At 40.9% G+C, this 12,306-nt stretch overlaps 2 protein-coding genes across 4 annotated transcripts in view; both read right to left on the bottom strand.

Annotated features, from left to right (window-relative positions):
- The window catches only part of pcca (propionyl-CoA carboxylase subunit alpha), a 238,898-nt gene that overhangs the window by 19,139 nt on the left and 207,453 nt on the right, over positions 1–12,306 (bottom strand). The gene's annotated exons all lie outside the window — the stretch shown is intronic.
- Positions 1–12,306, bottom strand: part of vps8 (VPS8 subunit of CORVET complex) — a 158,313-nt gene that overhangs the window by 107,793 nt on the left and 38,214 nt on the right. The window lies entirely within an intron of this gene.

Genomic DNA, 12,306 nt, shown 5'->3' with positions numbered 1-12,306 from the left:
AGGCAGGCAGGTTAAGCAGATATATTAATATTAATGGTACATATTCTTTTATGAACTGTTAAAAACTGTTAAACATGGTGGTGGTGGTGGTGTATCTGCCCTTGTGTGCAGTTTAACAAACAGCAATGATTAAATTCAAAGATACTTCCTGTCAGCGTTTATTTCTTTTATTGTTGATGATTATGGCTTTCAGACAATGAAAACCCAACAATCAGTGTCTCAGAAAATTAGAATGTTATTTAAGAGCAATTGGTACTTTTGGCAGTGTGCCAAATCCTGCTGGAAAATGAAATCTTTCGCATCTCCATACAAGTTTAAACATTTAAAATCAGATCACTCTGTGTTTAATACATCTATATAATATATGTGAGTTTCACATTTTGAACTGAATTACTGAAATAAAATAACTTTTCATTTATATTTTGATTTCTGAGATGCACTAGTAGTTCATTTAGACTATTGACTATAGACTATATAGATTATTTGTCATTTCTGTATTAATTCCACACACAGTGAGTGTCTGAAGCAGGTTTCAGCACTTAAACGGCATGTAAAAGCTAAGAAACTGTACATTATTTGGTTCTTTCTGAGCATCTCCTGAGCATTATTTTGGGACACCATTGTGCAATTACGCAATTCCCACAAAAAAAAAAACACAAAACGACAGACCGGCATTCTGAAACCATCTTTAGTCTCTTCCCCCCCAAAGGAACACATCTGCTCCGGTTCGGAATGGCTGCGGGTCCAGACAACCCAATCATGTATAGTGTATGCTACTTACACCTAACAGCACTAAAAAACAACAACAACAACAACATAAAAAACAATTACATAACCGGCATTATGCAACTCGCAGCACTGTGTGCAGCTATCTGAGGGATGCAGCTCCACCACGCGAGTTTTATGCATCACTAAAGAGTGAAACTGCTCTCAGATCAGCATGAAATGGCAGTTTGAAACTTCCCACCCACACCGAGGAGTCAGGCTGCAGTCAGCCGGTCTGCTCAGTTATGGTTTAGATCAGGGGTCACCAATCTTGTCCACATTGGGCCGGTGTGGGTGCAGGCTTTCATTACAACAAAGCTGTGGCACACCTGATTCCACCTGTTCAATCAGCCTCAGTCTCAGTCCCCAAACAGGTGGCCACCCATAGAGGGTGTGCCCGTGCCTGGTTGGAATGAAAACCCGCAACCACAGCGGCCCTTTCTGGACTGGATTGGTGACCCCTGGTTTAGATGAACTGTGGACCTGTTTTTTTCTATTGTACAAACACAGATCAGTATGGAAAAATTATAAAATACATCGGCTCACAGATGCCTCGTGCTGATCGACATCACCCTAGGAGTGATGAGGGGAAAAAGCACCATCTACCCATCCCGAGAGAGCAAGTCCAATTGTGCTCTCTCAGGGCTCTGGCAGCTGATGGCAAGATGCATGACTGGGATTCGAACCAGCAACCTCACGGCCATAGTGGCAGCGCTTTAGACTGCTGGACCACTTGGCAAGTCGGCGCCCTATCATAATGTTTTTGATGATCTTTTTATGCAAATACATTACCATAGCAACGCACCAATAGCACCTAACAACACCACAGCAAACACCACAGATACCAAAGCAAAACACCTTACCAACCACCAACAGCATCTTAGCGACCACTTAGCAACACCATAGCAACCACCACAAACACCATAGCAACACCTCAGAAACCGCCTAGCAACACTATAGCAACCACTACAGAGATACCTTAGCAACCATCTACAAACAACATAGCAACCCCCACGGATACCATAGCAACACCTTAGCAACCACCACAGACACCATAGCAACACCTCAGCAACCGCGTAGCAACGTCTTAGCAACCACCTAGCAACCACTTAACAACACTATAGCAACCACCACAGATACCTTAGCAACCATCTAGCAGCACCTTAGTGACCACCTAGCAACCACAAAGCAACCACAAAGCAACCACCACAGACACTGTAGCAACACTATAGCAACCACCACAGATACCTTAGCAACCATCTAGCAGCACCTTAGTGACCACCTAGCAACCACAAAGCAACCACCACAGACACTGTAGCAACACCTTAGCAACCACCTAGCAACACAATAGCAACCAGCCATGAACAAGCACTGCAATCACAATTGCAGTTTCTGCAGGAACTACAATCTAATTAAATGAAATCGAACAAACATCAAATATCGTGGGCTCCTACTTTCTGCAATTAAATAAAAGTCAAAGGAAATGTAAAAAACACTGAATATTAATATTATATTATGATTATTAGCAATCTGAAATGCTGCTGAAGACTGTGTCATCGAATGGTTAAAAAAGAGGAGTGTGCTACAGACTACTGCAGCGCTACCTGATCAAAGTCTAAACCCTAATAATACAACACACTGGATCTGATCAATTATTAACTACCTTCAAAATTCTATAATTCAAACACACAGTGCACACTCCATCACATACATCCAGCATTATATACAGTATAATTCTATATCACAATTACACTCTGTGTATTATATCATTTCAAATTATTTCTGTATATTCTACAATACACCCTGCATATCTCGCATACTTAAATATAAAGTAGATCTTAGAAACCTTGTATATTCTACAATGAAAAAATGCAACACATATATACCCTGCATACTGTACAATACAAACAACACAAAAATACAAATATATTCTATGTAAAAAAAAAAGATTCAGAGACGAACCTAGTGTAGAGCATGCAGCTTATCTGCAGGTTTGAGGAGTACACTGTAATCAGAGCACCTGACACACACGAGTGAGGAAAAGCTCTGACAGGAAGAGAACGTGACCTGCACTGAGCTCTTCCAGGAAAAAAAAAAACAACACTATAGAAAAGCGGGGAATTTAGACTGCAGACAAAATAAAAAAAAGTGATCAATACAACTTTTATCAATACTGAGTTCATAGTTCAATCCACGATATTCAGTTATGATGTTAGGCTCACAATTTTAATAATTAGGCTGGGCTCAAAATTTAATCTAAATAATGATACTCTGTTTATATTATTGGGTTTATTATTATTATTTCACAAGTTTCTGATTCAAATCATAATTCTGGTAATACTTCTTCATGATTTAATTTGATAAGACGTGTGATACTAGGATCACGATTTGACTAATGATGCTGGGTTTATGATTTGATTAATGATACTTGGTTCATAATCTAATTCAGGATATTGTGATTTCATCACAGTTATCATTCATTAAAAATAATTCCATTTAGTTCCCATATTAATGAATGAGGCAGGGTTCACGATTCAATTCACAAGGCGAAATTCATGATTTAGGCTGGATTCACCATTTAATTCATGAATCTGATGTGACAATTGATTGATTAGGCTGGGTTAGCTATTCAGTTCATGAGTCTGGAGTCACGATTCGATTGATGCACCTGGAGTCATGATTCAATTCACAAGTCTGGAGTCACGATTCGATTGATGCACCTGGAGTCATGATTCAATTCACAAGTCTGGAGTCACGATTCGATTGATGCACCTGGAGTCATGATTCGATTCATAAGTCTGGAGTCACGATTCGATTAATCAGTCTGAAGTCACGATTCAATTCATGAGTCTGGGTTACCTATACAGTTCATGAATCTGGAGTCACAATTTGATTGATAAAGCCTGGTTCACGATTCAATTCTTGAGTCTGGAGACACGCTTTGATTGATAAAGCCTGGTTCACGATTCGATTCTGGAGTCATGATTCGATTCATGATTCTGGAGTCATGATTCGATTCATGATTCTGGAGTAATGTTTTGAATTATAATTCTGGAGTCACGATTCGAATCATGAGACTGTAGCCACAATTTGATTATTAAAGCCTGGTTCATGATTCGATTCTTAAGTCTCAATTTGATTCATGAGTCTGGATTAATGATTCGATTTATGAGTTTGGAATCACAATTGGAATCATGAGTCTAGGTTAACGAATCGATTCATGATTCTGGGTGAACTGTAAGATTCATGAATCTGGAGTAACAATTTGGTTGAAAAAACTGGGTTCACTATTCGATTAATGAGGCTGAGTTAACGATTCAGTTTATGAGTCTAAAGTCATGAATCGATTCATAAGTCTGGCGTCTTGATTCAGTTAATGAATCTGATATCACATCTCAATTGATTAAGCTGAATTAACGATTCAATTCATGCGTTTTGGAGTTTGGAAACACAATTTGATTGATAAAGCTGGGTTTATGAATCTTTTCGTGAGTCTGGAGTCACGTTGCGATTCGTGAGCCTGTGTTCACGATTTGATTCATGTGGCTGGATTCAGCAGTGCCCACCCAAGACCCCCGGGGCTGCTTTTAGTGTAGCGATCTGAAAGCGGTCCACTCGGTTTAAGTGCACCAATAACTCTGCCTTCAATTTCAGCCACTGACCAGAACAACACTGCCCTTAATAATAGAGCCCCCCAGAGCAAAAGCATGGACATAGACACACACACACACTCCAACCTAGCTATAGCACTGAACTGATGAGGACAGACACACACAAAAGCACACACACACATTCCTACAGCAATGTGGCCTTTTTACCAAAATTCTAAGAAAGACTGTGTGTGATGGAGCGTACATCCCTAAAGAAGACTAGAGGCTAGAGAGAAACACAAACAAACACACACACACACACACTCATAAATAAGATAATACGTAACCACAGTTCAAATAAGGACCCACAAATGCTTGTTAAAGGCACACTATTGTGGACAATTGTACAAATTGTCCTCCATCTCTATCTCACACACAAACACACACACACACCAACACAAACACCATCAGGCTTTCTGGTCCAAATCTCCAGTGAAAGCCTCCTTCCTGCTGTAAACAGTGTGGCTGTTTAAGGAACGCCATCGTCTCGCTGGCTCGCGGCTGTAATGTGAGATATGGAACGTCACGCCTGTCACACACACTCACGTCCTCCGCAGTCCAGCGCAATCTGAGGCTTCCTGCCCGCCACACACTCCACAAACTAGGCCCTCCAGCACTGACTCGACGGGGCAAGGCAGGACATCTGCCTCTCAGTTCCACAATGACTGCTGTACATCCACAGACAGAGCTCCATTAAAGTGATACTTCAGACTACTGTCTAAGATTATGTGAATCCCCTACACTCATCACTAACATACACCGTTTAAAGTGTCAGCCAATAACGCACAGCATACTCTTAACCAGAAACAACTGCATCTGGCACTTGGGGACAAATGTAGAGTATCCAATTAACCTTATCACCATGTTCTTGTACTATGATGGAACTGGTACTGGAGGAACACACAGACACAGTAAGAACTAGGAAACTCCACCCAGATAGGGACTTGAACCCAAGACCCCAGTGCTGAGAGGTGAACATGCAAACTGCCACAACTGGCGAAGGATGTTTAATTGTTTAATTTTTTGCTGAAGTTACAAGGCTAATGTAGCAAATAAGTGCTGAAATATTAGGTCTAACAAATTAGCAGACAGAGAGAGCAAAAGAGACAAACAGCAAGAGAAACAAGAGAGCAAGTGAGAAACAAATAAGACAGAAAGAGACAAATAAAGAGAGAAAAAGAGACAATAACAGCAAAACAGAGAGACAGTTACAGATAGAGAGAGGCAACAAGAAAGTGAGAGACAGAGACCGACCAACAGACAAGAGACAAGAAAGAGAAAGACAGTGAGAGATAGTGAGACACAAACAGAGAAAGACAGACATCAAGAGAGAGTCAGAGAGACATCCACAGACAGCAAGAGAAAGCGACTGAGACAACAAAAGGTGGTTTTAGAGACAGAAAGAAAGAACGGCAGAATATGAGAGAGAGAGATAGATAGAAAGAGACACTTAATCAGATAGTGAGACAAACAGACATATAGAGACGATGTGACAGAAAGCAAGAGCTATAGAGTGATGGAGACCATGACAAACACAGTAAGAGACAGAGAGAGACAATAAAAGAGACACAGAGAAAGAAAGTAAAGGAGAGACAGAGACAGACCAACAGACTGTGAGAGACAAGAAAGAGAAACAGAGAGACTGTGGGAGATACAAACAGAGAATGACAGAAACCAAGAGGGAGTCAGATAGATATCCAAAGACAGCAAGAGACAGTAAGAGACAGCGATTGAGACAGAAAGAAAAGAGAATGCAAGAATAAAAGAAAGACAGAGAGAGAAAGAGAAAAACAAAGAGACACTCAATCAGGTAGTGAGACAAACAGACAGAGAGACAGGGTGAGAGACAGCAAGAAAGACAGCATCAAAGACAGTGAGACAGCAAGAGGTAGCTAGAAAGTGATGAAGACAATGACACAGACAGTAAGAGACAGCGAGACAATAAAAGAGACACAAAGGGACAGAGAGTAAAAGAGATACAGAGACAGTCAAACAGACTGTGAGAGACAAGAAGAGACAAGAAAGAGAAAGCCAGTGAGAGATAGTGAGACACAAACAGAGAAAGACAGACATCAAGAGAGAGTCAGAGAGACATCCAAAGACAGACAGCAAGACACAGTAAGAGTGTTTTAGAGACAGAAATAGAGAATGCAAGAATATGAGGGAAACAGAAGGAGAGAGAGACACCAAAGAAAGCAACAAACAGCAAGAGAGAGAGAAAATGAGACAGAAAAAAGCGTGAGACAAGTATAGAGACAGTAAGAGACAGAGTAAAAGAGAGACAGACACAGACCAACAGACTGTGAGAGATGAGAAAGAGAACCAGTGAGAGATGGTGAGACACAAACAGAGAGACAACCATAAGAGACAGTAAGAGACAGCGACTGAGACAACAAGAGATGGTTTTAGAGACAGAAAGAGAGAACGCGAGAATATAAGGGAGATAAAGAAAAAGAGAGAGAGAGAGAGAGAGAGAGACAGAGAGAGAAAATGAGAGAAAAAAATACGTGAGACAAAGATAGAAACAGTCAGGCTGATGTTCCAGACAATAATGAGTGTTTGTATAAATGTGGCCTTAGGACACTGTGTTAGCCTGTGTGTGTGTGTGTGTGTGTGTGTGTGTGTGTGTGTGTGTGTACATGCGTGATTCGTGTCACATCCTGCTTCCGTCTCGAACATTCAAAGTGCATCCAAATAACAACATCAACAATTAGTGAAGGTCTGGATGTTCGCTCCAACGATTTTCCAGGAGGAGGAAAACATGGAGGGGAGAAGGGGGATGAGTCGTGCTGGAGAGACTCATATCTAAACTCGTCAGTGTGACGCTCTTCTCCACTCATCCCTTAAGTAGATGATCAGCCGTGACATGTTTGGGGTCTGTTTTGGTGTCCTTAATTTCGCACTGGAGCTACAAAGCTAATTTGAATCTGCAACGAAACAGAAATGTGAAATGTGAAAAGACTTAAAACAGTGAACTCCGTGCACGAACGCCCACCAACACACACAGAGCCAAAGAAGTTTTATAGAATGTTTTTGTAATCTGGATTAATTTTGTGGGCGTGTAGTTTGCACATCACAAGATTGATCCAGGCTCTTTCAACATCTAATGCAGCGTTAGCAATGCCAACAGCCGGGCTCATCCAATGTTCCTAATGCTGCCACCACTGGGGTTATCCAATGCTAGCAACCTGGCTCTTCCAACATCTCTAATGAAGCGTTAGCAATGCTGATAACAGGGCTCATCTAATGCTGCTATTCAGACTCTTTCAACATCTTTAATGAAGCGTTAGCAATGCCAACAGCCGGGCTCATCCAATGTTACTAATGCTGCCACCAATGGGGTTGTCCAATGATGGAAACCAGGCACTTCCAACATCTCTAATGAAGCGTTAGCAATGTCAACGGTTGGGCTCATCCAACGTTACTAATGCTGCCACCACTGGGTTTATCCAATGATGGAAACCAAGCTCTTTCAACATCTCTAATGTAGCGTTAACAATGCTGGTAACAGGGCTCATCCAATGTTACTAATGCTGCCATCCAGGCGCTTCCAACATCTCTAATGTAGCGTTAGCAATGCTGGTAACAGGGCTCATCCAATGTTACTAATGCTGCCATCCAGGCGCTTCCAACATCTCTAATGTAGCGTTAGCAATGCTGGTAACAGGGCTCATCCAATGTTACTAATGATGCCACCACTGGGTTTATTCAATGCTGCCATCCAGGCTCTTCCAACATCTCTAATGTAGTGTTAGCAATGCTGGTAACAGGGCTCATCTAATGTTACTAATGCTGCCATCCAGGCCCTTCCAACATCTCTAATGTAGCGTTAACAATGCTGGTAACAGGGCTCATCCAATGTTACTAATGCTGCCATCCAGGCTCTTCCAACATCTCTTATGTAGCGTTAACAATGCTGGTAACAGGGCTCATCCAATGTTACTAATGCTGCCATCCAGGTCTTCCAACATCTCTAATGTAGCGTTAACAATACTGGTAACAGGGCTCATCCAATGTTACTAATGCTGCCATCCAGGCGCTTCCAACATCTCTAATGTAGCGTTAGCAATGCTGGTAACAGGGCTCATCCAATGTTACTAATGCTGCCACCACTGGGTTTATTCAATGCTGCCATCCAGGCTCTTCCAACATCTCTAATGTAGTGTTAGCAATGCTGGTAACAGGGCTCATCTAATGTTACTAATGCTGCCATCCAGGCCCTTCCAACGGTCGGGCTCATCCACCGTTACTAATGCTGCCACCACTGGGTTTATCCAATGATGGAAACCAAGCTCTTCCAACATCTCTAATGAAGCGTTAGCAATGCCAACGGTCGGGCTCAAGCGTTAGCAATTTTGGTAACCGAACTCATCTAATGCTGCCATCCAGGCTCATACAACATCTCAAATGCAGCGTTAGCAATGCCAACGGCCGGGATCATCCAACGTTACTAATGCTGCCACCACTGGGTTTATCCAATGCTGGCAACCAGGCTCTTCCAACATCTTTATTGCAGCTTTAGCAACAGCGGTGACCAGGCTTATTCAACACTGTTAACGAGCTCCCCCAAAACCGTTGACCCTGCATTAGCAATGCTGGCAACCAGGAATATCCAACATCTCTAATTCTAATTGCAATAATTGCAATACCAGCGACTGGGCTCAATCAACGTCATTAATGAGCTAATCCAAACACACATCAATTATATAGCTTGTCTAGTCGATGTAGAAAAATACTGCCAACAGATCAGAACTCTCTGGAGGAGCAGATATAGAAAAATAGACCTACTAGCTCCATGGCCAATGCCAAGCATGGGCTAAAGGTATAGGAGGATAAGAATAGCATTCTCTGGAATGATGGAGGTTCATTAAATATTGTTGGAATTATTTGGTCAATGTAAGTTCATTAACTTACCTCTCTTTTTCACTAACTTCAATCCGTCTACTTTTTACTTTCTGCTATAAGCCTCATAGAGTTCGGCAATAGAAACTTTCATTAAAAGCTTGTGAAAGAAAATAGACAAAAGAGACGATACAAGAGACAGGCTCTTCTGCTCGAGTGGTGTGTGTGTGTGTAAAAGAGACTTGAGTCAGCCGGATGCGTACTTAACCCTGGAGTCTGAGGACAAACACTACAGTCTGTCCTTTTTGATGTTTTTCTGAAGTGCATGTTCAAATAGATTGAAAGAAATGTGTGTGTGTTTTATCTAGAGACGGACCAGCTGCTGCATCTGATCTCTAAACAATAACATCTTAAAATGCCCATACTGCACAGTTTGTTATAAGTTATATACTGTATTTTTTATAAATGCATGTTAAAAGGTCTTATTGTAATGTATTCTTTATATAAATATAATAAGTGTGTTTTTTTATACTTTACATAAATTTTGTTTAAACAATTAAGCAATCGCTGTTGCATGTCACCATTTATCCAGCCTTCACTGGGCTTCTCTAGTGGGACTGGATTATGTAAGTAAAAAAAAAAAAAAAAAAAAAAGGACTGTTACATCACAGTTTTGGGATTTTGTAATCACAATGTAAATCTTAAAGCTACAGTTAGAAAGGGTTTGGAAATTTTACATCCACAAACATAACTCTGAAATTTGCGTAATCTGTACATGACATTAAGTGCTAAAAGCACACTCCTGTGGAGAATCTGAAATTTGGTGGTGATGAGCTGCTCTCCAGTATCAACACCACCATATTCCACTGTAGATCATGGCAGCATTTTACCATTTCCCAAGCTTTCACCATGGCTTTCCTAGTAGATGGGATGAATATACATTCTGAGGAAGTAAACAAACACAATAAGCCAAGACAATTACATTACAGTTTTCCAGATCGTGTATGCTCTGTTACATATCTCAAAATAACACAAAATAACAAAGATATCGCGATACTAGGATTCAGCAATATTTGATATACAGCTCTGGAAAAAATTGAGAGGGCACTTCAGTTTCTGAATCAGTTTCTCTGATTTTGCTATTTATAGTAAAATTAACATTGTTGTTTTATTCTATAAACTACGAACAACATTTCTCCAAAATTCCAAATAAAAATATTGTAATTTAGAGCATTTATTTGCAGAAATTAAGAAATGGTTGAACAAAACAAAACTAAAAAAAGATGCAGAGCTTTCAGATCTCAAATAATGCAAAGAAAACAAGTTCATATTCATAAAGTTCAGAAATCAATATTTGGTGGAATAACCCTGTTTTTTATCTTGGCATCATGTTCTCCTCCACCAGTCTTACACACTGCTTTTGGATAACTTTATGCTACTCACTCCTGGTGCAAAAATTCAAGCAGTTCAGCTTGGTTTGATGGCTTGTGATCACCCATCTTCCGTTTTATAAGTGGTCTCTTAATTCTTTTTTCCAGAGCTGTATATCACAAGCAATTCTATACTCTGAGACTTTACTGAAGATGATAAAATACTCCTAAATGAGAAAATAGCAGGAATTTTGGATTTATTGGTGTGAAAATTTCACAAGTTGAGGGTTGAGTCCCTGATCGTTATTGCTAGGGATGCAACGGTTCTTGGCATTTTATGGAACCGTTCGGTTTGGCCTGTTCGGTTCGATACACCCGGATGGACCAAGGTATTTCGGTGCGCGCACTAACAGAGCGAACGAACGCTCTGATACTGAATAGACAGGGGGAGGGGCTGCTAAGCACGTGCTGTGGGGGTGGCGGCGGTTGGTAGTGCTCCTCCTTCAACACATACCCCACATAATAACTCCACGGATCCTGTTGTGCCGTATCCGACTCCCCGCAGAATTCGGCTCCGCTTTGTGAGCAGAAAAAACTGTGTAAAACTGCTGGAGTGGAAACAGCGCTTATAAATAAATTAACAAACACAAAAACGAAGGGTATTTAATCAGTCATTTTATTTAGTTTTAGTTAGTTTTATAAACTCTCAATGCAGTTCCAGTTAGTTAGCCTTTTTCTTTTCATTACCGCTTTTTCCTAGTTTTAGTAACATGTTTGTTTGTTTTTTTTACTTTCAGTTTTCGTTATTTCGTCCGTTTTTGTTAATGATAATACTTGGTTACTTGGTTATATTGTGATTATCATGCCAAATCTTTATATAAAATTAAAATAGTATTAAAAAAACAGATGCCTATGTCACAGGCAATTTTTAGGTTCGGGCAGAGAATCTAAGCTTTAATATTGATATATATCGAAACCGAACCGATACCATGGCTCAAGAACCGCGATACGAACCGAACCATGGCAACCGTTGCATCCCTAGTTATTGCAATAATAATATATTGATCCACTCCTAGTGTTTAAGGTTTCCTTCTTTTCATTATTCAACTACAACAATATAAATATAGTTGGACACTCTAGGGCACCATAAAAGAACAAGAACATTAGTCTAATTCACAGACCCACTTTCCGCAGTACATGACTTTCAAGGAACCGATAAAAGCAGGACGTTTCTCGCACAAATCACACTTGATTGGTTCTGACTCATCACTTTCTCTCTAAAGCTCCTCAAAGTCACTCAGATGCTCCTGGAGGAAGTGAGCGACTCTCCGGCTCGGCAGGAAAGCTCTTTAAATATGAACGATGGCGGAATAATAAAGAGATCCTGGCTGATCTGAGAGCAGCTGGAGGCTGGAGGTTAATGGAGGCGGCTCGTCAGGAGCGCAGGGCCCCGCTGGTCCGGGGTCGGCTCGGAGCGAGGCGAGGAAGCATAATTAGGCCGGTGAGCCGCACACGAGGGCTGGGATGGATTAATTGGCGTGTTTGGTAGTTAGTGGAGTTCTGCTCTTTATCCTACTTCATCCTCATTAAACACACATCCCTGCGGTGCTGAGTCACATGCCAGGACACACACACACACACACACACAAATATACACACACCCAAAAATACATTCAAAT

This window comes from Astyanax mexicanus, chromosome 21, assembly GCF_023375975.1.
Source record: "Astyanax mexicanus isolate ESR-SI-001 chromosome 21, AstMex3_surface, whole genome shotgun sequence".
In the NCBI taxonomy this organism is placed as follows: domain Eukaryota; kingdom Metazoa; phylum Chordata; class Actinopteri; order Characiformes; family Acestrorhamphidae; genus Astyanax; species Astyanax mexicanus.
Note: the sequence above shows the minus strand (reverse complement) of the source record. Positions and strands in the feature narration are given on the sequence as shown.